The sequence below is a fragment of the Tachypleus tridentatus genome, chromosome 8, assembly GCF_004210375.1.
Source record: "Tachypleus tridentatus isolate NWPU-2018 chromosome 8, ASM421037v1, whole genome shotgun sequence".
NCBI classification, from domain to species: Eukaryota; Metazoa; Arthropoda; class Merostomata; order Xiphosura; family Limulidae; genus Tachypleus; species Tachypleus tridentatus.
The window spans coordinates 57,924,582-57,952,279 of NC_134832.1; the positions used below are offsets into that span (position 1 = coordinate 57,924,582).

The following is a 27,698-nucleotide window of genomic DNA, read 5'->3' on the forward strand; positions in this document are numbered from 1 at the left end:
TTAAAACTAATCTTGTTGAATGCTAACGACACTTAAAACTAATCTTGTTTTACTTTCTTAGTCCTAACGACACTTAAAACTAATCTTGTTGAATGCAGTGTTTACTAAGTCTTAACGACACTTAAAACTAATCTTGTTGAATGCAGTGTTTACTAAGTCCTAACGACACTTAAAACTAATCTTGTTGAATGCAGTGTTTACTAAGTCCTAACGACACTTAAAACTAATCTTGTTGAATGCAGTGTTTACTAAGTCCTAACGACACTTAAAACTAATCTTGTTGAATGCAGTGTTTACTAAGTCTTAACGACACTTAAAACTAATCTTGTTGAATGCAGTGTTTACTAAGTCCTAACGACACTTAAAACTAATCTTGTTGAATGCAGTGTTTACTAAGTCCTAACGACACTTAAAACTAATCTTGTTGAATGCAGTGTTTACTAAGTCCTAACGACACTTAAAACTAATCTTGTTGAATGCAGTGTTTACTAAGTCCTAACGACACTTAAAACTAATCTTGTTGAATGCAGTGTTTACTAAGTCCTAACGACACTTAAAACTAATCTTGTTGAATGCAGTGTTTACTAAGTCCTAACGACACTTAAAACTAATCTTGTTGAATGCAGTGTTTACTAAGTCCTAACGACACTTAAAACTAATCTTGTTGAATGCAGTGTTTACTAAGTCCTAACGACACTTAAAACTAATCTTGTTGAATGCAGTGTTTACTAAGTCTTAACGACACTTAAAACTAATCTTGTTGAATGCAGTGTTTACTAAGTCCTAACGACACTTAAAACTAATCTTGTTGAATGCAGTGTTTACTAAGTCCTAACGACACTTAAAACTAATCTTGTTGAATGCAGTGTTTACTAAGTCCTAACGACACTTAAAACTAATCTTGTTGAATGCAGTGTTTACTAAGTCTAACGACACTTAAAACTAATCTTGTTGAATGCAGTGTTTACTAAGTCCTAACGACACTTAAAACTAATCTTGTTGAATGCAGTGTTTACTAAGTCCTAACGACACTTAAAACTAATCTTGTTGAATGCAGTGTTTACTAAGTCCTAACGACACTTAAAACTAATCTTGTTGAATGCAGTGTTTACTAAGTCCTAACGACACTTAAAACTAATCTTGTTGAATGCAGTGTTTACTAAGTCTTAACGACACTTAAAACTAATCTTGTTGAATGCAGTGTTTACTAAGTCCTAACGACACTTAAAACTAATCTTGTTGAATGCAGTGTTTACTAAGTCCTAACGACACTTAAAACTAATCTTGTTGAATGCAGTGTTTACTAAGTCCTAACGACACTTAAAACTAATCTTGTTGAATGCAGTGTTTACTAAGTCCTAACGACACTTAAAACTAATCTTGTTGAATGCAGTGTTTACTAAGTCCTAACGACACTTAAAACTAATCTTGTTGAATGCAGTGTTTACTAAGTCTTAACGACACTTAAAACTAATCTTGTTGAATGCAGTGTTTACTAAGTCCTAACGACACTTAAAACTAATCTTGTTGAATGCAGTGTTTACTAAGTCTTAACGACACTTAAAACTAATCTTGTTGAATGCAGTGTTTACTAAGTCCTAACGACACTTAAAACTAATCTTGTTGAATGCAGTGTTTACTAAGTCCTAACGACACTTAAAACTAATCTTGTTGAATGCAGTGTTTACTAAGTCCTAACGACACTTAAAACTAATCTTGTTGAATGCAGTGTTTACTAAGTCTAACGACACTTAAAACTAATCTTGTTGAATGCAGTGTTTACTAAGTCCTAACGACATTTAAAACTAATCTTGTTGAATGCAGTGTTTACTAAGTCCTAACGACACTTAAAACTAATCTTGTTGAATGCAGTGTTTACTAAGTCCTAACGACACTTAAAACTAATCTTGTTGAATGCAGTGTTTACTAAGTCCTAACGACACTTAAAACTAATCTTGTTGAATGCAGTGTTTACTAAGTCCTAACGACACTTAAAACTAATCTTGTTGAATGCAGTGTTTACTAAGTCTAACGACACTTAAAACTAATCTTGTTGAATGCAGTGTTTACTAAGTCCTAACGACACTTAAAACTAATCTTGTTGAATGCAGTGTTTACTAAGTCATAACGACACATAAAACTAATCTTGTTGAATGATATATATACTTAGTCCTAACGACACTTAAAACTAATCTTGTTGAATGCAGTGTTTACTAAGTCCTAACGACACTTAAAACTAATCTTGTTGAATGCAGTGTTTACTAAGTTCTAACGACACTTAAAACTAATCTTGTTGAATGCAGTGTTTACTAAGTCTTAACGACACTTAAAACTAATCTTGTTGAATGCTGTGTTTACTAAGTCCTAACGACACTTAAAACTAATCTTGTTGAATGCTATATATTCTTAGTCCTAACGACACTTAAAACTAATCTTGTTGAATGCAGTGTTTACTAAGTCCTAACGACACTTAAAACTAATCTTGTTGAATGCAGTGTTTATTAAGTCCTAACGACACTTAAAACTAATCTTGTTGAATGCAGTGTTTACTAAGTCCTAACGACACTTAAAACTAATCTTGTTGAATGCAGGGTTTAAAGTTATAACGACACTTAAAACTAATCTTGTTGAATTCAGTGTTTACTAAGTCTTAACGACACTTAAAACTAATCTTGTTGAAAGCAGTGTTTACTATGTATTAACGACACCTAAAACTAATCTTGTTGAATGCAGTTTTTATTAAGTCCTAACGACACTTAAAACTAATCTTGTTGAATGCAGTGTTTACTAAGTCTTAACGACACTTAAAACTAATCTTGTTGAATGCAATGTTTACTAAGTCCTAACGACACTTAAAACTAATCTTGTTGAATGCAGTGTTTACTAAGTCCTAACGACACTTAAAACTAATCTTGTTGAATGCAGTGTTTTCTAAGTCCTAACGACACTTAAAACTAATCTTGTTGAATGCAGTGTTTACTTAGTCTTAACGACACTTAAAACTAATCTTGTTGAATGCAGTGTTTACTAAGTCCTAACGACACTTAAAACTAATCTTCTTGAATGCAGTGTTTACTAAGTCCTAACGACACTTAAAACTAATCTTGTTGAATGCAGTGTTTACTAAGTCCTAACGACACTTAAAACTAATCTTGTTGAATGCTGTGTTTACTAAGTTCTAACGACACTTAAAACTAATCTTGTTGAATGCAGTGTTTACTAAGTCTTAACGACACTTAAAACTAATCTTTTTGAATGCTGTGTTTATTAAGTCCTAACGACACTTAAAACTAATCTTGTTGAATGCAGTGTTTACTAAGTCCTAACGACACTTAAAACTAATCTTGTTGAATGCAGTGTTTACTAAGTACTAACGACACTTAAAACTAATCTTGTTGAATGCAGTGTTTATTAAGTCCTAACGACACTTAAAACTAATCTTTTTAATGCTGTGTTTATTAAGTCCTAACGACACTTAAAACTAATCTTGTTGAATGCAGTGTTTACTAAGTTATAACGACACTTAAAACTAATCTTGTTGAATGCAGTGTTTACTAAGTCCTAACGACACTTAAAACTAATCTTGTTGAATGCAGTGTTTACTAAGTCTTAACGACACTTAAAACTAATCTTGTTGAATGCAGTGTTTATTAAGTCCTAACGACACTTAAAACTAATCTTGTTGAATGCAGTGTTTACTAAGTCCTAACGACACTTAAAACTAATCTTGTTGAATGCAGTGTTTACTAAGTCCTAACGACACTTAAAACTAATCTTGTTGAATGCAGTGTTTACTAAGTCCTAACGACACTTAAAACTAATCTTGTTGAATGCAGTGTTTACTAAGTCCTAACGACACTTAAAACTAATCTTCTTGAATGCAGTGTTTACTAAGTCCTAACGACACTTAAAACTAATCTTGTTGAATGCAGTGTTTTCTAAGTCCTAACGACACTTAAAACTAATCTTGTTGAATGCAGTGTTTACTAAGTCCTAACGACACTTAAAACTAATCTTGTTGAATGCAGTGTTTACTAAGTCCTAACGACACTTAAAACTAATCTTGTTGAATGCAGTGTTTACTAATCTTAACGACACTTAAAACTAATCTTGTTGAATGCAGTGTTTACTAAGTCCTAACGACACTTAAAACTAATCTTGTTGAATGCAGTGTTTACTAAGTTTAACGACACTTAAAACTAATCTTCTTGAATGCAGTGTTTACTAAGTCCTAACGACACTTAAAACTAATCTTGTTGAATGCAGTGTTTACTAAGTCCTAACGACACTTAAAACTAATCTTGTTGAATGCTGTGTTTACTAAGTCCTAACGACACTTAAAACTAATCTTGTTGAATGCAGTGTTTACTAAGTCCTAACGACACTTAAAACTAATCTTGTTGAATGCAGTGTTTTCTAAGTCCTAACGACACTTAAAACTAATCTTGTTGAATGCAGTGTTTACTAAGTCCTAACGACACTTAAAACTAATCTTGTTGAATGCAGGGTTTAAAGTTATAACGACACTTAAAACTAATCTTGTTGAATGCAGTGTTTACTAAGTCTTAACGACACTTAAAACTAATCTTGTTGAAAGCAGTGTTTACTATGTATTAACGACACCTAAAACTAATCTTGTTGAATGCAGTTTTTATTAAGTCCTAACGACACTTAAAACTAATCTTGTTGAATGAAGTGTTTACTAAGTCTTAACGACACTTAATATAATCTTGTTGAATGCAATGTTTACTAAGTCCTAACGACACTTAAAACTAATCTTGTTGAATGCAGTGTTTACTAAGTCCTAACGACACTTAAAACTAATCTTGTTGAATGCAGTGTTTTCTAAGTCCTAACGACACTTAAAACTAATCTTTTGAATGCAGTGTTTACTAAGTCTTAACGACACTTAAAACTAATCTTGTTGAATGCAGTGTTTACTAAGTCCTAACGACACTTAAAACTAATCTTCTTGAATGCAGTGTTTACTAAGTCCTAACGACACTTAAAACTAATCTTGTTGAATGCAGTGTTTACTAAGTCCTAACGACACTTAAAACTAATCTTGTTGAATGCAGTGTTTACTAAGTTCTAACGACACTTAAAACTAATCTTGTTGAATGCAGTGTTTACTAAGTCGTAACGACACTTAAAACTAATCTTGTTGAATGCAGTGTTTACTAAGTCGTAACGACACTTAAAACTAATCTTGTTGAATGCAGTGTTTACTAAGTCCTAACGACACTTAAAACTAATCTTGTTGAATGCAGTGTTTACTAAGTCCAAACGACACTTAAAACTAATCTTGTTGAATGCAGTGTTTTCTAAGTCCTAACGACACTTAAAACTAATCTTGTTGAATGCAGTGTTTACTAAGTCTTAACGACACTTAAAACTAATCTTGTTGAATGCAGTGTTTACTAAGTCCTAACGACACTTAAAACTAATCTTGTTGAATGCTATATATACTTAGTCCTAACGACACTTAAAACTAATCTTGTTGAATGCAGTGTTTACTAAGTCTTAACGACACTTAAAACTAATCTTTTTGAATGCTGTGTTTATTAAATCCTAACGACACTTAAAACTAATCTTGTTGAATGCAGTGTTTACTAAGTCCTAACGACACTTAAAACTAATCTTGTTGAATGCAGTGTTTACTAAGTACTAACGACACTTAAAACTAATCTTGTTGAATGCAGTGTTTATTAAGTCCTAACGACACTTAAAACTAATCTTTTTAATGCTGTGCTTATTAAGTCCTAACGACACTTAAAACTAATCTTGTTGAATGCAGTGTTTACTAAGTTATAACGACTCTTAAAACTAATTTTGTTGAATGCAGTGTTTACTAAGTCCTAACGACACTTAAAACTAATCTTGTTGAATGAAGTGTTTACTAAGTCTTAACGACACTTAATATAATCTTGTTGAATGCTGTGTTTATTAAGTCCTAACGACACATAAAACTAATCTTGTTGAATGCAATGTTTACTAAGTCCTAACGACACTTAAAACTAATCTTCTTGAATGCAGTGTTTACTAAGTCCTAACGATACTTAAAACTAATCTTGTTGAATGCAGTGTTTTCTAAGTCCTAACGACACTTAAAACTAATCTTGTTGAATGCAGTGTTTACTAAGTCCTAACGACACTTAAAACTAATCTTCTTGAATTCAGTGTTTACTAAGTCCTAACGATACTTAAAACTAATCTTGTTGAATGCAGTGTTTTCTAAGTCCTAACGACACTTAAAACTAATCTTGTTGAATGCAGTGTTTACTAAGTCCTAACGACACTTAAAACTAATCTTGTTGAATGCAGTGTTTACTTAGTCTTAACGACACTTAAAACTAATCTTGTTGAATGCAGTGTTTACTAAGTCCTAACGACACTTAAAACTAATTTTGTTGAATACTGTGTTTACTAAGTTTTAAGGACACTTAAAACTAATCTTGTTGAAAGCAGTGTTTACTAAGTATTAACGACACCTAAAACTAATCTTGTTGAATGCAGTGTTTACTAAGTTCTAACGACACTTAAAACTAATATTGTTGAATGCAGTGCTTACTAAGTCGTAAGGACACTTAAAACTAATATTGTTGAAAGCAGTGTTTACTAAGTCGTAAGGACACTTAAAACTAATCTTGTTGAATGCAGTGTTTACTAAGTCCTTACGATACTTAAAACTAATCTTGTTGAATGCAAGTGTTTACTAAGTCCAAACGACACTTAAAACTAATCTTTTGAATGCAGTGTTTACTTAGTCTTAACGACACTTAAAACAAATCTTGTTGAATGCAGTGCTTACTAAATCCTAACGACACTTAAAACTAATTTTGTTGAATGCAGTGTTTACTAAGTCCTAACGACACTTAAAACTAATCTTCTTGAATGCAGTGTTTACTAAGTCCTTACGACACTTAAAACTAATCTTGTTGAATGCTATATATACTTAGTCCTAACGACACTTAAAACTAATCTTGTTGAATGCAGTGTTTACCAAGTCCTAACGACTTTTAAAACTAATCTTTTTAATTCAGTGTTTACTAGGTCCTAACGACACTTGAAACTAATCTTGTTGAATGCAGTGTTTACTAAGTCCTAACGACACTTAAAACTAATCTTGTTGAATGCAGTGTTTACTAAATTCCTACGACTCTTAAAACTAATCTTGTTGAATGCTGGGTTTACTAAGTTATAACGACTCTTAAAACTAATGTTGTTTCATGCTGTGTTTACTAAATCGTAACGACACTTAAAACTAATCTTGTTAAATACAGTGTTTACTAAGTCCTATCAACACTTAAAACTAATCTTGTTGAATGCAGTGTTTACTAAGTCTTATCGACACTTAAAACTAATCTTTATAATGCAGTGTTTACTAAGTCCTAACGACACTTAAAACTAATCTTGTTGAATGCAGTGTTTACTAAGTCCTAACGACACTTAAAACTAATCTTGTTGAATGCAGTGTTTACTCAGTTCTATCGACACTTAAAACTGATCTTGTTGAATGCAGTGTTTACTAAGTCCTAACGACACTTAAAACTAATCTTGTAGAATGCAGTGTTTACTAAGTCTTAACGACACTAAAAACTAATCTTGTTGAATGCAGTGTTTACTAAGTCCTAGCGACACTTAAAACTAATCTTGTTGAGTGCAGTGTTTACTAAGTGCTAACGACACTTAAAACTAATCTTGTTGAATGCAGTTTTCATTAAGTCCTACCACACTTAAAACTAATCTTGTTGAATGCAGTGTTTACTAAGTCCTAACGACACTTAAAACTAATCTTGTTGAATGCAGTGTTTATTAAGTCCTAACGACACTTAAAACTAATCTTGTTGAATGCAGTGTTTACTAAGTCCTAACGACACTTAAAACTAATCTTGTTGCATGCTGTGTTTTGGTTTTTTCAGATTTAACCCTTAATCCTTCAATCTATTAATAATCTGAGATCAACATGTACTTTAAGATTATTCAACGTAGCTTATTACTGCTTTTATGGAAGATGTGAAACTAAATATATATTGAAATTAATATTTGTTCAACACTTAAAACTAATCTTGTTGAATGCAGTGTTTATTAAGTCCTAACGACACTTAAAACTAATCTTGTTGAATGCAGTGTTTACTAAGTCCTAACGACACTTAAAACTAATCTTGTTGCATGCTGTGTTTTGGTTTTTTCAGATTTAATTCTTAATCCTTCAATCTATTAATAATCTGAGATCAACATGTACTTTAAGATTATTCAACGTAGCTTATTACTGCTTTTATGGAAGATGTGAAACTAAATATATATTGAAATTAATATTTGTTCAAAACGAATGTGATGTCTATTTCACATGACACCTCACATCTTTTGCTGTGTTGTGTTCTCACTCGACATAGTAAATGAAAAAATGAAGTGAAACACATGTGGAAATAATTTGTATTTGGAGATTAGCTATACACTTATAAAATACATGTTATATATGCATAAATACATATATATATACTGCTTGGAGATTAGCTATTCACTTATAAAATACATGTCGTTATATATGAATAAATACATATATATATACTGCTTGGAGATTAGCTATTCACTTATAAAATACATGTTATATATGAATAAATACATATATATATACTGCTTGGAGATTAGCTATACACTTATAAAATACATGTTATATATGAATAAATACATATATATATACTGCTTGGAGATTAGCTATACACTTATAAAATACATGTTATATATGAATAAATACATATATATATATATATATACTGCATCTTTCTGAAAATCGGCATTACAACGGATAGTGTTCAAACGTTTTGATAACATCACTGGTTGTTTCAAATGTTTTGGTATTATTGGTTGAAAGACTTAAGGGTAGACAAGTCATGATTCACAGTTCTCTGTAACTGGTGACGTACACGTATTTTTCGTTCGTGTGGTGTTGATGTTTCTAGTATATAGAACTACAAAACTTAAACTAATGAATGTATAATTAATAAACTGATTTGCAAATTTACGACCCAACAAAACTTTGAAACCTTTATTTAATATAATACAATCTTATAAAGGTTAGTAGGCAAAATCAAACTTACAAATATTAGGTTCGACATACGCGTGAAATTATGCTGCTAATAAGTTCTTAATACACCGAGCCTAATCTTCAGTACAAGTTATAGTAAATCACAATAAATGAACGTCTTTTTATAAGGCCTTCTCTGCCTAACATTCTATGACTGATAGTGGGCACTTTGAGGATTTGTAACGTTCGACTGATGTAGTGCTCGTTCAAATGCTGATAAGGAAGTAAATTTCCTTCCAAAGCACAATAAAATGACAAAACTGTCATTATTCCAAAAACGTTTTGTTAATATATATGAAAGTACTTAGTTCCGTGACACGTGAAAATACACCATTGTCGATTTACAATAGCTGGTCCACAAAAAACTGAAATCACGCCTTTTAATGTTATTTTCCATAGAATTAAGCTAATGTCTCACTGACGAGCCGAATTTGAGGCAATTCATCGCATCCGTATTCGTCACACCGAGTTCGTATTTTTACTTTTAAAATAGTTTTTCTTAAGCCTACTTTTCGGTTTTAAAAAACCTACTTAGCCTAGTAATTATTACAAGTGATACAAATTGAGCTGTGACCAAGTACCTGTGTGACGAATAAGGACTACAACCAATTATGATTGTGACGAATGTTAAATGCGTCATATCTGGAGTGCGATTAATTGGATCTGACGAATACGGATGCGACGAGCTGTCCGGATACAACTAGTCATGACTAGCACAAAATAATATACCATTCTTAGAATCGTAAAATTCCTGAACAGTGAAAGTTTAACAATATTTTTTTCTCTTTTCAGTGAGAAATCTCAGTAAAATGGCTTGACATAAGAAAGAATGTGTACATAGTTCTTCGACTAGTTTTCATACTATGTTATAAACAAAACACTAAATATCAGCTAGCATCTATTGTTATTTAACAGTTTTGCCTTTTAATAATATATACACCATATGGGCCCAGTGTTGTTAAGGCGGTAGACTCGAAACCTGTGAATCATGGGTTCGAATCCCATTCATCGAACATGTTCGTCTATTCAGCCATTAGGTCGTTATAAGATGACTGTTAATCCCACTATTAATTTGTAAAAGAGTAGTTCAAGAGTTGTCGATGGGTGATGTTTATTAGCTGTCCTCTCTGTAATCTATCACTGCTAACTTAGAGACGGCTAGCGTTGATGGTCTTTGTGTAGCTTTGGACGAAATGCAAATCATATACCATTACTTTAATTGTTTTAACCATTCTATATCACACTTAAGCATCTGTGTCTATTATATTATCGTTGTTTCTACCGTTATAAATTGAAAGCGACCATTGTAGTGACAGACAACGTCACACAGTTGGTTACCATTATCTATTGTTAAGTTAATTTTGTTTTATCTGAAGGTAAGAAACCGTTAATTTTTCTTATTCTTGTTGATGAATTTGAAGAAGTGCAAAACCAAAACAGAGTCCGAGGTTAACATCAGTATTACACCAATTATGTCATTAGAAACTTCCAATACAATAAAAGAGAAAACCTGGGATCTCTCACGAACATTTAACATTTCGTTTGTACAAAAACAAGCTTTATTTACAATCAACTACAACGAAATTCCGGAAGGAAAATGTCCCTTAATGGCTGTGTACATTTTAATTAAACTAGCATGATTAAACATATGTGTCATTGACTGTTCGTTCAGACATTTACTAGTGGATTATACCGTTTATATTCAAGTTTAAGTCATCATTATTTAATTAGTACATTAAAGATAATAAGGGATTACTTCCATTAAATTAAACCTTAGTACAAGGTAACAACAGCGCTATTTATCGTGTCATTATATCAGGAAGTTTGGTCGGGTGCGGGTTAATGGTTCGCCTGCTTAGTTTGTGCTTCACAAAATGCATTCCCTAACTGTAAAATGATCTCGGAAGCATGGGGGCGCGGATGTGCTAAAATAAAATACAGACGAATCCTATTATTTGATCAGATAAAATTAGCCTAGAAGTTTGTGGTAGGTGCTTTGAATAGCTACATTCCCTCTATTCTACCACTTCAAAATGGTGCTTGTGCAAATAGCTTTTATGTAGTGAAAATTTGAAACAAACACACCGCTGGCTGGTTGGGAACTTTTGTAAATCTAATACCATGCAACCTTTTTTCGAATCAAGAATCACACCAGTTGACAATATCTGTAATAAAAATGAACTCCAGTAGTTTTACTTCAATTAAATTAGTACCTGAAACATTATATATACAGTGTTATAAATATAAAGAACACTTCACACTGGGCTACCTCCTGAGTCCACCGAGGGGAATCGAACGCCTGATTTTAGCGCTGTAAATTCGTAGGCATACCGCTGTACTAGCGGGGAACGAGTAATAACACTGCTTCATAACTTAAGTTTTGTTGATAATGTGTTTATTTTATATCTTGACATCTGTTTGTTTGTTTAGAATTAACCATAAAACTACACAATAAACTACACTGCACAACTGCTTCCTGAAGAAGTTTTGCTGATTGTGACAGGTACCTGGCGGGTATGCACAAATATAGTTTTGGTTTTGCTTCATCACGAAGGAACTCTGAGAAATAGACACTTAACTGCTTACCGGCCATAACGTATTTAATTACGTTTATGTTTCTAATACGTTATTAAGTTCAACATAATTAAAAGTGTTATGCTACTGATTTTCGTTTGTATTCAATGTCCGGTGCATCACGTTGCATTGTCCAACAGTAGTCAGTAAGCATTGACGGATTCCAGTTGCTCTGATATAATTTTTCCATTGTAACAATGTCCTGGTGAAACTGAAGATTTCGATAAAACGGAACGTGATGGGCAAATTTGGATGCAATTGTCGTGATCAGCAGCCAAAAATCTATAAGGAACACCCAACAGTGTTGTGAAGTGTAATTAAACGCTTTTGAGGAAAATATATAATAGGTCTTTCCGACACAAAATATATTCCTATACTGAAATAATAAAGATGTGTTGAGATTGGAGATTGAGATTTCTAAGACGGGTATATCCCTTGTATTTATCCCCCAGTGGCTCAGCAGCATGTCTGCGGAGTTACAATGCTAAAAACTGGGTTTCGATACCCGTGGTGGGCAGAGCACAGATATCCCATTGTGTAGCTTTGTGCTTAATTCAAAACAACTACAACCCTTGTATTTAGTGGCGTTAGAAAACAACTGGTGCCCCAGCTGTGGTAAGAAAAAAGTCAACGTCTTGTAAAAAATAAGAATCCACCAAGACATAAGTTAGTATCAAATACAGTCTATGTGTCGTGGATAACAATATAAAACATAGTAAAGAATGATTTCTGATTAGAAGGGCGACAGTAGAATATCTTACTATTTAAGTTCATATCTTGATGCCCGGTTCAGCCTTTTGGTTTGGGTGAAATAAAATAAAATAAAATAATATTGACACTTTGTACCAATTTTATTTAATGCTTCGATAATTGGCCAAGTGCTCGACTCGTAATCTGACTGTCGCGTGTTCGAATCCCTCTCACATCAAAAATGCTCTCCCTTTCAGAGGTGGGGGCATCATAATGTGACGGTCAATCCCACTATTCTTTGGTAAAAGAGTAGCCCAAGAGTTGGCAGTGGGTGGTGATGACTAGCTAGCTGCCTTCCCTCTAGTCTTACACTGCTAAATTAGGGGGACGGCTAGCACAGATAGCCCTCGAGTAGCTTTGTGCTAAATTCAAAAACAAACAAACAATCAAAAACAAACAAACAAACTAGAAGGGTGACTCACGTGTATTCAAGTTGATCGCATGACATATCCGATCAGCCATCGCATGCTTCACTTAGAATGAAATGGTTAAACATGTTATACCATAAACTGTGGATCAGATTGTTGGACTAGATACTGAGAAACCATCGCACTCGTATACTTGATGGCTTATGGTGGTTTTATTGGGATGTGAAATGTGCTTAAAACATGACAACTTTGCGATAGATCATTTTGACGCTACATAAATGTAAATAAATAAGGTCGTCAGAAAGATGAAGACCTGGAAAAAACGACATAGACTCCAAAATCGACCTTTATATTAGTGTGTGTGAATTTTGGGTAGGCAACTAGTCAACATCACCCACCGCCAACTCTTGGACTACTCGTTTGCGAAGGAAGAGTGGGATTAACTGTAACATAGAAACGCCCACAAAGTTGAAGGAATGAGCATGTTCGGTAAAGGGGATTCATTGTGTTAATATTTTTGTTTCATTTCTTGTCGCCAGACAAACGTTTCCTGTCTTCATTATCTTCCTCACTTGTTTGTTTGTTGGATTTAGCGTGAAGTTACAAGAGAGCTGACTGCCTAGACGCTACTAAGTTTGAGGTAATGGATTAGAGGAAAGGCAGCTAGTCAACACCGCTCACCGTGAACTCTTGAGCTAACCTTCTCTTTTTAGCCTAAATAATAGAATTTGACCGTCACTCTTATAACGCACACACTCCTATAAAATGTTATTTGTTTTGAATTTCGCGCAAAGCTACACGAAGGCTACCTGCGCTCGTCGTACCTAATTTTGCAGTGTAAGACTAGAGAAAAGGCAGCTAGTCATCACCACCCACCGCCAAATCTTGGGCTACTCTTTACTAACGTATAATAGAATTCACCGTCACATTATAACGTTCTCACGGCTGAAAGGGCGAGCATGTTTGGTGTTACGGGATTCGAACCCGCGACCCAAGATTACGAGTCGAGTGCTTTAACCACCTGGCCATGCTAGGCCTTCCTTAATGCTAAAAGTAACAGAAATATGTAATTTAAATTCATTTTTGTTCATTCTTGAGAACATCTGGGTAATCCGTACGTGCGTATATATCGAAAACAAACAAAATACGATTTATGACATAATTTCCTTCACAGAGAACAAAAGAAAAGGTAAGTCGGATGGATGGCTGTACAGTATGATTCGCGCTAAACGAAAGAAATGGTGCTACTTGTATTAATCATTTATATTTTAGCAAGTACATCAAAATGCTGAAACAGGATGTAGAGGAGATGAAAGGGGATTGTGGAATACCAATGTCATTGAGATTATAATTACCACCTGGTGTTTCAGATGAGGATCAGATAGCTAGCAAATTAATGTCGTGCTTTAAATAATCATGAGTTTCCAGTCTCTTTGTTAAAACTACATGCATGAATAATAAGTCTACTATTTTGTTGTGGATTAGGTAAATCAAAGGACCCGTTTGTGGTTTTACCCATTTTGCATATTAAACTAGCCATCTCAAAAGATAGGGTACATATATTGTAATCAGTGGTGAATGAAAATTTGATTAATGAAGGTAAAGTTACTGAACTCAAGTGCTTCGTCTTGTAGTGGATAAAAATGTCAAAGGAGTTATATTCCATTAAACTTCCTGGAACCTATTATAAGATTTTGTTTTATAGATTGCTGTTGTGTGCGTTATGTTTTTCTTATAGCAAAGCCATATCGGGCTATTTGCTGAGTCCACTGAGAGGAATCGAACCCTGATTTTAGCGTTGTGAATCCGTAGACTTACCGCTGTCACGGGGGGGACACGAATTGTGTTTTTTTGCGCTTGACAAAACAACATTTAGCAAAATAGCTTTAAATTAGCATAAAATGTACAGGCATATTAAAAATAAAAAGGAAAAAAGGAGAAGATAGAAATGGAAAATAATAGCGTGTGTGTGTGTTTTCATAGCAAAGCCATAGCGGGCTATTTGCTGATTCCACCGAGGGGAATCGAACCCCTGATTTTAGCGTTGTAAATCCCTAGACTTACTGCTGTACCGGGGGGGACATAGCATAGCAAAGCCACATCGGGCTATTTGCTGATTGCACCGAGTGGAATCGAACCCCTGATTTTAGCGTTGTAAATCCGTAGAGTTATTGCTGTACCAGGGGGGGACGTAGATTTCTTCAATGTACTTCTTCTGTAATAACGTAGAAAATACCTATAAATCAAAGCATTTTCTCCCATAAGTCTAAGGTTGTACATTTTTATACCGCAGTAATAGCAACCTCATGAGTAAACATATACTACAAGCACACTTGGTAGTAAAACAATACATGGAATACGCGTGTGTGTGTGTTTCATTACAATTTTTCGATTGCTATCCATATTATTGAGTTCCCACATCCCCGTTACAATAAACATGCTCGTACTTTCAGCCGTGGGGGCGTTATAATATTACATTCAATCGTACTATTAGTTGCTGAAAGAGTAGCCCAAGAGCTGGTGGTGGGTGGTGATGAATAGCCTTCCTTCTAGTTTTATATTGCTAAATTAGGGACGGCTGGCGAAGATAGTTCTTATATAGCTTTGCTCAAAATTCAGAACTTAAATAAGTTATTTCTACATGTATTTATATCAACCGCAATACAGATATCGTATGTCTATCGTGTCTTTCAAAACCTTTAGAACAGAGGGTATCTTGTTCACCTATCGTAAAAGAGCCACAAAGATAATATATTATTTGATATATTGACAAAATTAGCCTTACCGCTTTGGTATCTGAGGTTCAGTGTCACAATGACGAAGTATCTGAACAGATTACTATTGAATATAAAAGTTGTTAATTATAAGTAGTCCTATCAGTTGCAGATTCTTAGAGAAAAACATATATATATAATCGTAAAATAGGGTTTGCCTTTCTAAAGTAATTTTTTGCTTGTTTTTTTCTTTTATTTTTATTGGATGCGACATCGGACCTTAAGGGAATAAAAATAAAGACATATAACGAAAACAAAGTGTTGTATTCCGTAATAATTGTCAAATAATGGACGCCCCCACAAAACCTGTCTACTGTTTCTTTGTTTTTATTATTTTACTGTAAGTTTCTTTACACGTATGATTGATTTGTTTGGCACTTTTAAAATTCGCTTTGACTTCTATTACAATAACATGATTTTATTTAGGAACAGTACACCAAATTAGATTGACGATCTAGAGTTACTAACATATTTCTGGTTTTTAAATATGTAACGCGCCAGGAAGAATAAATATCACAAGTCACAGTTCGGTTTTCAAAACTTGCAAAAGAAATCTATAGGGAATACATTTACTCAGTGGTAAAGTCTTAGAGTTGGTGTTAACCAGGCGGATTCGAATGCCACAAAATATTTTATGCATTTTAAACTGTGCATGTGTTATAAGAGTGCCAGTCAGTCTCTTTGTTTGTTTGTTTTGAATTTTGCTCAAAGCTACACAAGGGATATCTGCGCAAGCCGTCCCTACTTTAACAGCGCAAGTCTAGGAGGAAAGGAGGTAGACATCACCACCCACCGCCAACTCTTGGGCTACTCTTTTATCGAAAGCGATGAGCTTGATAGTATCATTATAACGTCCCCAATGCTGAAAGGGCGAGCATGTTTGGAGTCACGGGGATTCGAATCCGCGATCCTAGATTGCGATTCGAATGCCCTAACCACCTGTCCATGTCAGTGCCTAGTTAGTCTACTAGCGTGGATGATGGATGGTTAGGAACACCTGACTGGTTGCCTTCCACCCGATCAGTATTTGAAAATAACGGACGGCGGCTAACAGCCTTTGTAGCTTTGCCTTAAAATACAAATATATAAAAAATATTCAATCATCAATTTGAAACATGAGTGAACTACTAAAAGCACTGGTATGCGTTTCTTCTTGTCGAATAAACAGCAAAACGTTTTTTTGCTACTAAAGAACTTTCATACATTTTGACATTTGTTTCGCTTCTGTGGCGGTAAATTATCGGTCCATTTTGTTTTCTGCACTGAATTAAATATTTGAAACACTTTAATACATTATGATATGTCGAACGTTCTTTTCCAGTCAACCGTTACAATTCGTAATATTAAAATATAATTTATGAACACGTGAATAAACATTTTCATTTTGAAAGAAAACTAGCCTAGCCGAACGATCAACAAAAAACATAGAAAGTAATAATGAAAGACAACAAGATTTGGGATGCGGTTTCGGGAAAATGTTTCTCACAAATAGTGCTCGAGTAGTTTTGAGTTTTAATAATTAGTTTTAAGGGCTGGTTTTCGTACGTTTCATATTATAAGGATTAATTTCAAACCTGGCTCTCCTTACAACATTTCCGACATGGTTAGGGCATTCGAATCGCACTCCGAATGTTGGGGGTTCGAATCCTCATAGCACCAAACATGTTCGCCCTCTCAGCCAAGGGCATTATAATGTAACGGTCAATCCCAATATTCGTCGGTAAACATGTGACCCACGAGTTGGCGGTGGGTGATGATGACTAGTTGCCTTCTCTCTGGTCTTACACTGCTAAATTATGGACAGCAAACGCTGATAGCCGTCGTAGCTTTGTGTGAAATTCTAAAACAAAGAAAACGACATCCGAATGATCTCTTGTTCTTTCTTATGTTTCTAAGGTTTATAGAGTCTGGACCTCGCCTAAAGGGAAATCAAACCTAATCCCTTGTCCTAACGTGTTTTTAGTGAAAGGAATTGGACGCTTAATAAAGTTTTAAACAAAGTCTTCTAAACTGCATTCTTCTGTTAGGTTTGCTCATACGAGCAATTCTAATCTCTGGTTTCCTTAGATGTAGTGTGGCTCGTGTTTAATGGATAACTCTCCACACACACACACAAAAGACATAAGCTTATCAATCAATTGTTGCGATGAAAACGGAAAACAGAATAAACTCGACTTCGCTGTGCCATGAACAACGAAGTGAAGCATGATCTGATGAAAAAACATCTTAGGTGTGAAAACAAAAAGTGTGACCAATAAAGATTTATCGCGTTACTTAAAGTCATGAAATCAATATTGACGACCAAACCAGTAGTTACACTTAAAGCACTGGTAGTAATTTTAAACCAAATATTATTTATTCATTCCCCAGGTAAAAAAAAAAACGCTGCCTATAATCACACCCTATTATTCGGAACAAACATATGCTTTATAGAACCAACCACATTCTTTAAAATTTATGGGCTAGTTTCCTCTCCAAAGCATTGGTTACAGATTGCTGAATAGTAACGCCATGAACGTTAGACTAACAGTTTCTTGTCATCACCTCCATGCACTCGGTACAGCAGTATCAAGTATCATTATTTTTGCTAATTGTTTAAGATAATATTACGTGACGCTAAACGCTTTGTAATGAGGATAATTTTTTAAAATTTAGTAGATTCGTACTCAAAAGTTGAGAATGAATAATCAGTAATGAGAATGAGCGTCTACTCGTATGATTATTTTGATAACTTGAGCTAAAAACTGCTAGTGTAGTTTGCTTGGCCTCACCAATATTTGTTCTAAATCAGCCGTATTTAGTCCGAATGACAAAAAACTAAAAACCGTCCATCTTCACTCTTAGTTAAAGCTACAGTTAAAATGTTAGACGGATAATTTGCTTGATTTTTTACGTAAATGTGTACAAAACCTTTCGTCAAATGTGAGCAGTTTTTGTTGAATAACTTTACACATGTGGCTTTTACTTCTACCAAATGAGGCCTCTAATTGTAGATTGAAAAGATATATCAGTGAAGCAAATTTGAAAACAAGAACAACATGATAGTTATGTGATAAGACACATTCACTGAAAATATAGATTACTTTGAATTAACACAATTCTACATACAAAACGGTGAAAAATCCACCACACCTGTTAATAACACACACAGCCCAGCATGGCCAGGTGATTAGGGCGCTCTACTCGTAATCTGAGGGTCGTCACACTAGACATTCTCGCCCTTTCAGCCGTGGGGGTGTTATAATGTTACAGTCAGTCCCACTATTCGTTGGTAAAAGAGTAGCCCAAGAATTAACGGTGGATGTTGGCTTCCGTCTAGTCTTACACTGCTAAATTATGGACAGTTAACGCTGATAACTCTCGTTAAGTTTTGCGGGAAGTTCGAGAACAAACAAGAAAACACAGTGTATTCTGGAAGTTCGAGAACAAACAAGAAAACACAGTGTATTCTGGAAGTTCGAGAACAAACAAGAAAACACAGTGTATTCTGGAAGTTCGAGAACAAACAAGAAAACACAGTGTATTCTGGAAGTTCGAGAACAAACAAGAAAACACAGTGTATTCTGGAAGTTCGAGAACAAACAAGAAAACACAGTGTATTCTGGAAGTTCGAGAACAAACAAGAAAATACAGTGTATTCTGGAAGTTCGAGAACAAACAAGAAAACACAGTGTATTCTGGAAGTTCGAGAACAAACAAGAAAATACAGTGTATTCTGGAAGTTCGAGAACAAACAAGAAAACACAGTGTATTCTGGAAGTTCGAGAACAAACAAGAAAACACAGTGTATTCTGGAAGTTCGAGAAGAAACAAGAAAACACAGTGTATTCTGGAAGTTCGAGAACAAACAAGAAAATACAGTGTATTCTGGAAGTTCGAGAACAAACAAGAAAACACAGTGTATTCTGGAAGTTCGAGAACAAACAAGAAAACACAGTGTATTCTGGAAGTTCGAGAACAAACAAGAAAATACAGTGTATTCTGGAAGTTCGAGAACAAACAAGAAAACACAGTGTATTCTGGAAGTTCGAGAACAAACAAGAAAATACAGTGTATTCTGGAAGTTCGAGAACAAACAAGGAAACACAGTGTATTCTGGAAGTTCGAGAACAAACAAGAAAACACAGTATATTCTGGAAGTTCGAGAACAAACAAGAAAACACAGTGTATTCTGGAAGTTCGAGAACAAACAAGAAAACACAGTGTATTCTGGAAGTTCGAGAACAAACAAGAAAATACAGTGTATTCTGGAAGTTCGAGAACAAACAAGAAAACACAGTGTATTCTGGAAGTTCGAGAACAAACAAGAAAATACAGTGTAATCTGCAAGAGATTGTTTTGGCTTCACAACACACAAACTTCCTACTTAAAGATAAGAGACATTTTGTCAAAATATCTAACAAAAACATAATGGATTATTATACATTATTCATAAGGTTATATTTAAATCACAACATGTACTTAAGGCTATTTTTTGTGTACTTAATATTGTGAAGATATAGTTGAAACAATCATATCGATTAATAATAAATGTTAATACAGTTGATAACCACGATTAGTAATATTTTTGTTCTTAAATACCTTATCGATTTGGAAAAATCCTCCAAAGAATTTTTTCTCACGTGAAACATTAATCAGCCGAACAGATTTGATTTGTTTTGAATTTCGCGCAAAGCTACAAAAGAGCTATCTGCACTAGTCGTCCCTAATTTAGCAGTGTAAGACTAGAGGAAAGGTAGCTAGTCACCACCACCCGCCGCCAGCTCTTAGGCTACTCTTTTACCAACGAATAGTGGGGTTGACTGTAACTTTATAACGCCCCCACGGCTGAAAGGGCGAGCATGTTTGGTACAACGGGGATTCGAACCCTCGACCCTCAAATTACGAGTCGAACGCCTTAACCCACCTGGCCATGCCGGGCCAGAGACAAAAGACCTTGATTGGTGGTAGGACTTGCGAGAAAAACATTTTGATTCTCAAAACAGATTTGTTTGAATAAACTTTTAAAATAATTGTTTGTTTGATTTTGAATTGCACGCAAAGCGACACGAGGGCTCTCTGCGCTAGCCGTTCCTAATTTAGCAGTGTAAGACTAGAGGGAAGGCAGCTAGTCATCATCATCACCACCCAACACCAACTCTTGGGCTACTCTTTTACCAACGAATAGTGGGAATGACCGTCACTTTATAACGTCCCCACGGCTGAAAGGGCGAGCATGTTTGGTGTGACTGGGATTCAAACCCGCAATTCTCGGATTACGAGTGGAGTACCTTGACCACCTGACCATGCCGGACTGCAGCCACACAGAGAAAGCAAACATTTTCTTCACTGTTTCAGACTACACAGACTACAGATTCCTCTAAAGCAAGTTATTTGTAAGCCAACGCTTAGACGGAAAGTTATATCATAGTAAGATATTTTCTGTGCGTTGAAGATAGGTACAGTTAAAAATCAGCTTTGATAAAAGTGTATTCAAATTCTCAATCGATAAAACTCATAAATTAATGCATTAATCATATTGTACTCAACATAATCAACAAGAAATAGTAATTTCGTTTTTAGCCAAATTACGTGCATATTGACATATAAAATTTAAAAATAAGCTACAGAATTTTTCACTTAACAAACGTGAAAGAGAATGAGGGCAAGGCTTAGCTCTTTCAAAACTTGTGTTTTTAGCCGCGGCATAACGGCTCATAGTACGACTCTGAGTTTATTTGGTTTTTCCTTCAATTACACATTTTTAGCTTGTAGGTCCATCATCTTTTGACCTATTTGAGATTTAATTACAGTTTTGGTCTCAGGAAATGTATTTGATTTTGCCGAAGGTCTCATAGACCAATTTGCTCTAATCCTGCCTAAAAGAATTTCAAGTGATGCAGCTATTGAAGATTTCCTTTCTCTCTTTCACTTTCGTGAAATACTTTTTTATCGTATTTCATCAATAAACCCTTTCGGTGTTTTCAACAGAAAAGCTTTATCCCTTTTAAATCAGTCAGTGTGTTGTTTTTTATTAGCTTCTTTTTTACGCGTTATATTTTTTTTGCAAATACACTGCAGAGGGCGTATTCGAACCTTATCGCTTTTTCAGTCGTGGGAAAGTTATAACTTGACAAAAAAACCAATTTTCATTGATAAAATATTGGCCAAGAGTTAACAATGGGTGTTGTTAAACAGTTGCGTTCCCTGTAATCTATCGATACTAAATCACAGATGGCTTACGCAAATAGCTCTCGAACCAGTAGACAAGGCCCCTAGTGGCTCAGCGGTAAACCTGAAGGCTTATAACGCTAAGATACGGGCCTCAATACCAGTAATGGGCGTAACACAAGTTACACATTGTGTAGTTTTAGGCTTAACAAACAATAGGCAAAGATATAACTGGTGTGTTTTTTTTATACAAAATTACTTAATATGAATAAAAAATAAACAAAATATAAATAGACTAACAATTTTGATATCGGCAGGCTGTATATAGCCTTGTGATGAAAGTGCTCGAATGTGGACCCGAGAGCCAAAGGTTCGAATTTCATTATCTTAAAAAACGCATTTCACGTTTGGAAAACTAGATACCTTATAACAGCGACGGCCAAAATTGATTAGCGTAACGCAAGAGTTACTGATGGGTGATGCTCTATCATTTCAAGATTATAGACAGCTAGCGCAGATAACCCTTACAGTTAGCAATTTTCAAAACCTACTTTAAAGTTGCCTGTGCTTTTTACGAAGACTCTTAAATTAAACACCTACAGCATATAAAATACTAATACCGTATTTTTTGCTTGATCACTTTAGCTGAACATACAAAGGAGCATAGCTCTAACACTGTATAAATTACTTTTGTCTACGTCGTCTGATCTATATAAACACAACGAACACGAAAACATGTAGACGTGTATGTAATTTTACTGGCTTACCTAAATTAAACACAAAACAAATACAAGTCGTTTTATTATACACTACAAAGTTGGAGCATTCCAGGGTTGCATACGCTGACGTACACAACACGCCATGTAAACCATCACAATTCGTGTTGTAAATTGTTATCACAGAGGGACACGTGTCTCTTAAGGTCACTAACAGGGTTATTCTAGTAGATTACCAAATATAGGATCTGAACCAAGTACTTGTTTAATTAATACCCAGAGTATCGCTTTGAATATATTAATATAGCGTGTGAGCTTTTAGTAAATTGTGGGTTGACATGAAGGCGTGCATGTAAGTAGAATAACCAATCCCTAGATTTCTTGATAAGTATTGAGATGTGACGTAAATATTATCATACTAATTACAAATTGCCACGTAGGCCGATTTTTAATGAGCATTTCCTTAAGAGTCAAAGAATCGAGAGTTAATTTAAGCAGAGTATTAAAAATTTCAGAGGGAAAATCAATGAAATAAATAGCATTACGAAAAGGACCACCGTTATGTCTTAACTTTAGGATCCAGAGTTCGAGACATGATGGTTCTGAGCAGTGTCAGCACTTTCAGCTACGGAGGCGCTAAACAAACGGCAGTCAAACTTGTTATTGGTGTTTAATGTTGCACAAAGCGATTGTAGTTGTAATGGCTGGAGACAACTGCTTCTCATCTGGTCAGTACTTAAAAATGATGAGAGAATACAGCAGAGCTCTATGGTTTTTGACTTGATAGTTTAACCTATGAACTCTGTGATTTTTGACTTGGAGATATAACCCATGAACTCTATGGTTCCTGACCTGGCTGTTTAGCCCGTGAGCTTCATGGTTCTTAACCTCGCGGTTTAGCCCGTGAGCTCTATAATTCTTGACCTGGTTTAGCCTGTGGACTCTATAGTTCTTGACTTGGTAGTTTAACCCATAAACACTATGGTTCTTAACCTGGCAGGTTTATCCCGTGAACCTTATGATTCTTTACCTGTCGATTTAGCTCGTGAACTCTAAGGTTCTTGACTTGGCAGTTTAACCTATGAACTCTATGTTTAACCAACATTACCAGAAAGCTCATTCAAGTTTTATTCAGGTTAAATAACGAATAATCTTCGGGTTTCTTTCTCTTTCTTTGTTGAACATATCTGATAATGACGCTACTTGTCTTATGTACAATCTTGTAGGGATTAGAAACCAGTGGTAAATTACTTATAATATTCAGAAGACAAAAACACCATGTGCTACTTTCTAAATGTTAATCTTTTGTACAGTTTCTCGAATACGATTAGGAAAACTTGAAAAGTGTTACATGACAATGGTTTAGTGATACTCACATGAGGTGAGCTGTGTTATCAAGTTTTTCTTTGATTATGGTGTTCTTTAGTAAATGCTTCAATGAATACTTTTTTACTGTTTAACAGATATGGTTAAATCATATTGACAAGATCTCTACCTGAAATATCACATTCAAAGAAGTGATTGGATATAAAATATAGGAAGAGGTACTTCCTGGTTTACAGCGAGTTGTTTAAGAAATCTTAGAGGTGTTTGGAAATGTGTAAAGAACATTCTGATGCTAAGCCCCTGTGTTCAAAAACGTAAAGCTGCCCTGCTACAGTTGTTCCAGAATCCAGAACAATGGTATGTTTCAGAGTAGTGTTATCACTTAAAGGCTGCGAAGAATAACTTACTTAAGTCACCACTACGAGGTCGTTACAAGTTTGCCTGGGCGCGTATATTGGTACATGTATGCAAGTGCGTTCACGTAATTTTCAATAAATACATTTCTTTTACATAAGTTAACAACAAATAAAAGCAAATATAACTTCAATCCGTAGTTATCATTTCTAATTAAATATTGTACAGTTTGCTACTAGTTTAAAGGTCTTTTTTTAAACATATATCACACTTTTTAAGTATGTTTGTGTTTTCTTGTAGCAAAGCTACATCGGGCTATCTGCTGAGTCCACCGAGAGGAATCGAACCCCTGATTTTAGCGTTGTAAATCCGTAGACTTACCGCTGTACTTTTTAAGTAAAACTTTTCGCACTATAAATAATTTAAAACGACGCTTGTGAAGGATATAGAAATATATAATTAATTGTGTACAACGCTAAAATAATTACACAGTAAATAATTTACTTAAAATGGTGGCTAGCTCTAAAAAAAATCCCTAGATAGATCCTGAATGTGGTGGCACAAGACCACCAAAACACGTTTTTTTAGGTTTGACCCTTTTTTTCAATAAATTATTTGTTTTGTAATTATTTTAGAATTGTACTTCCTTCTTTTAACTGTGGCCCGGGATGGCCAAGCGTGTTAAGGCGGGCGACTCGTAATTTGAGGGTCGCGGGTTCGCTTCCCCGTCGCGCCAAACATGCTCACCTTTTAGCCGTGGGGGTTTATAATGTGACGGTCAATCTTTTCGTTGGTGAAAGAGTAGCCCAAGAGTTGGCGGTGGGTGGTGATGACTAACTGCCTTCCTTCTTGTCTTACACTGCTAAATTAGGGACGGCTAGCGCAGATATCCCTCGAGTAGCTTTGTGCGAAATTCTAAAAACAAACAAATAAACTTTCAACTGTATTTGTATCGCACCGTTGCCTGGCGACAACTCGCGGTAAATACTCAAAGCTTAAATTACGGAAGTAGTTTCTGGAATAAATTATTTGCACGTGTAATCAAATTGATTTTTAAAAATGAAAATACGGTCCCTTTTTGTAGCTCATATACCTTGAAAATACAATGAGATTTTTAATGGTTTAATGATGAGAAATAGGTAAGTAACATAAAAAATAATGCAGTATATTTTATTTGGTAGTGCTCAAATAACCAAAATTCAATGAATCTAATAACACCGTTCAAAATAGGTTTCTGTGATAGACGCTACTTACTTAATTTAAGTTTATGAACGGAAATCATTTGTTAAGCCACACTCTATGGAAGTTGTAATTATAGGACGAAGCTTATTGAAATACGAGGTATCAGTCATGTATTCTATTCGTTTTGTGCTTTCTTCGGTTTAATTACACTTACCTAGATCAAGATTCTCACTTGGCAGTTCGAAACGAAACGTAGGTGGTATTTCTTTGTGACGTACTGAATATCTAGTGAAACAGACTCGAAGGAAATTCTAGTGACAAAGTCAATTTCAGAAAGCTGTGTGTGCGTTTGTGTGTGTTTTCTTATAGCAAAGCCACATTGGGATATCTGCTGAGCCCAACGAGGGGAATTGAACCCCTGAGTTTAGCGTTGTAAATCCGTAGACTTACCGCTGTACTCGCGGGGGGTAAGAAACCTGTACAATAAAGGTACATAAAACAGACAAAAATCAAATGATGAAAACTTTCACTTTTAACAAGCCTTTTTAGCACTTCTCACGGCAGCTCTCGAATAGTGTGGCAAGTGGTTACCACACTAATAAATAAACGTAATAATCCGTCTCTCAATGGGACAGCGTTAATTCTACGAACTAATAACGCCGAAATCCAAGGTTCGATTCCCCTCAGTGGACACAGCAGCTAACCAACAGCGGCTTTGATCTAAAACAAGCAGACCTTAAAGATCCTACTTTAGGTAAAACCGTATACTTTTGCCAGTTTAAAATGTTATAATTTTTGGAAAACAATAAAAATTTGGTAAAAATGTTTAAAAACAAAACTTACGTAGCCTTCTTATTGCTGTTTATGAATTTTATTTTGCAAAACACAAAAATACTTTTAACAAGAAAGACGCCAACAGCTTTATTGAAGAATCTATTAATGTTTTAGAAAAGCATATGGATTTGAGAAATCAATAATGAATGCTGAAAGTTTCGTTTATAACAGCTACGTATAATTTTTTCATAAAATGTTGATGTTATTTAAAATTAAAGTTGCCCACCTTCGTCCCTAATTATGAAATATTTAAAGAGGAAACGCAGACAGTTTGTTTGTTTTGAATTTCGCGAAAAGCTTTTCGAGGGCTATCTGCGCTAGCCGTCCCTAATTTAGCAGTGTAGGACTAGAGGGAAGACAGCTAGTTATCACCAACCAACGCCAACTCTTGGGCTACTCTCTTACCAACGAATAGTGTGATTGACCGTCACATTATAACGCCCCCACGGCTGAAAGGGCGAGCATGTTTGTTGCGACCGGGATTCGAATCCGCGATCCTCGGATTACGAGTCGAACGCCTTAACACGCTTGGCCATGCCGGGCCGAACGCAGACAGCTAACAGGAACTTACCACCCACGTTAAAGGAATAACTATCAACTTAAAACAAAAACAAAATTGCAGCTTAAAGTGTTGCGTTATTGCACAGATTCGAACCCAGCTTTGGACTCCAGACTTCTAGTATGTGACAAACCTGCGTCGTAAATGTTTAGTAAAACCTAAATGCAAAATTTCATAAGGCTGCAAACTTACTAAAACACGAAGAGACTGTCTGATAATTCTAAAGTTATAATAAACCTTGTTAGTGTACTTGCTATCTGCAATTTTTTTATAGAAGTAAAAGATATAAAAAGATACTCTTATTTTATTTTAGTTACCAATACTTTGTATGTATACATATAATTAAACAAACCGATTACTTAAACAAACGCCTGACCTAGTGGTTAACGTGACCACACTGTGAATACCTGACATCTGTAAGAATTATACCCTATTATATCCTATTCTTCAATTACTCATCTTCCAATAGTAGTTAAAGAACTAGTGGCAGAGAGAGAGACATGTTCTTAAATTGGGCACATCCATTACTGAACTGAAAAGGAACACCTCAGAATAAACATACAAAATGGTTAAAATCAACTTGCAGCTTAAATCAGTCCTTTTGTGTGGGAGTAAACTCGCGGTGCAAGCCCACATCTCCAGAGAATACATTACTATACCTAGCTTAACATTTCCTTTTGTCTACTCCACGCATTGTTAATGAAAACAAATCGATTCAAAGATTTTCGAATTCCCGTAACATCAAACATGCTCGTCCTTTCAGCCGGGTGAGAGTTACCATGGTACGGTCGATCCCACTATTCGTTGGTAAAAGAGTAGACCAAGAGTTGACGGTGGGTGGTTATAACTAGCTGTTCTAATCTTATATTGTCAAATTCGGAACAGCTAGCGCAGATAGCCCTCGTGTAACTTTGCGCGAAATTCAAAAACAAAACACACAAACAAAGATATTTCTCGCTTCCAGGAATATACACAAATAATCGAATACATACACACAAAAATAAAAACGTTTGTCATTGCCTG

General features: G+C 35.0%; 1 protein-coding gene across 1 annotated transcript in view; it reads right to left on the reverse strand.

The window, feature by feature from the left end:
• The window catches only part of LOC143222443 (sodium/potassium/calcium exchanger Nckx30C-like), a 345,661-nt gene that overhangs the window by 307,616 nt on the left and 10,347 nt on the right, over nucleotides 1-27,698 (reverse strand). The window lies entirely within an intron of this gene.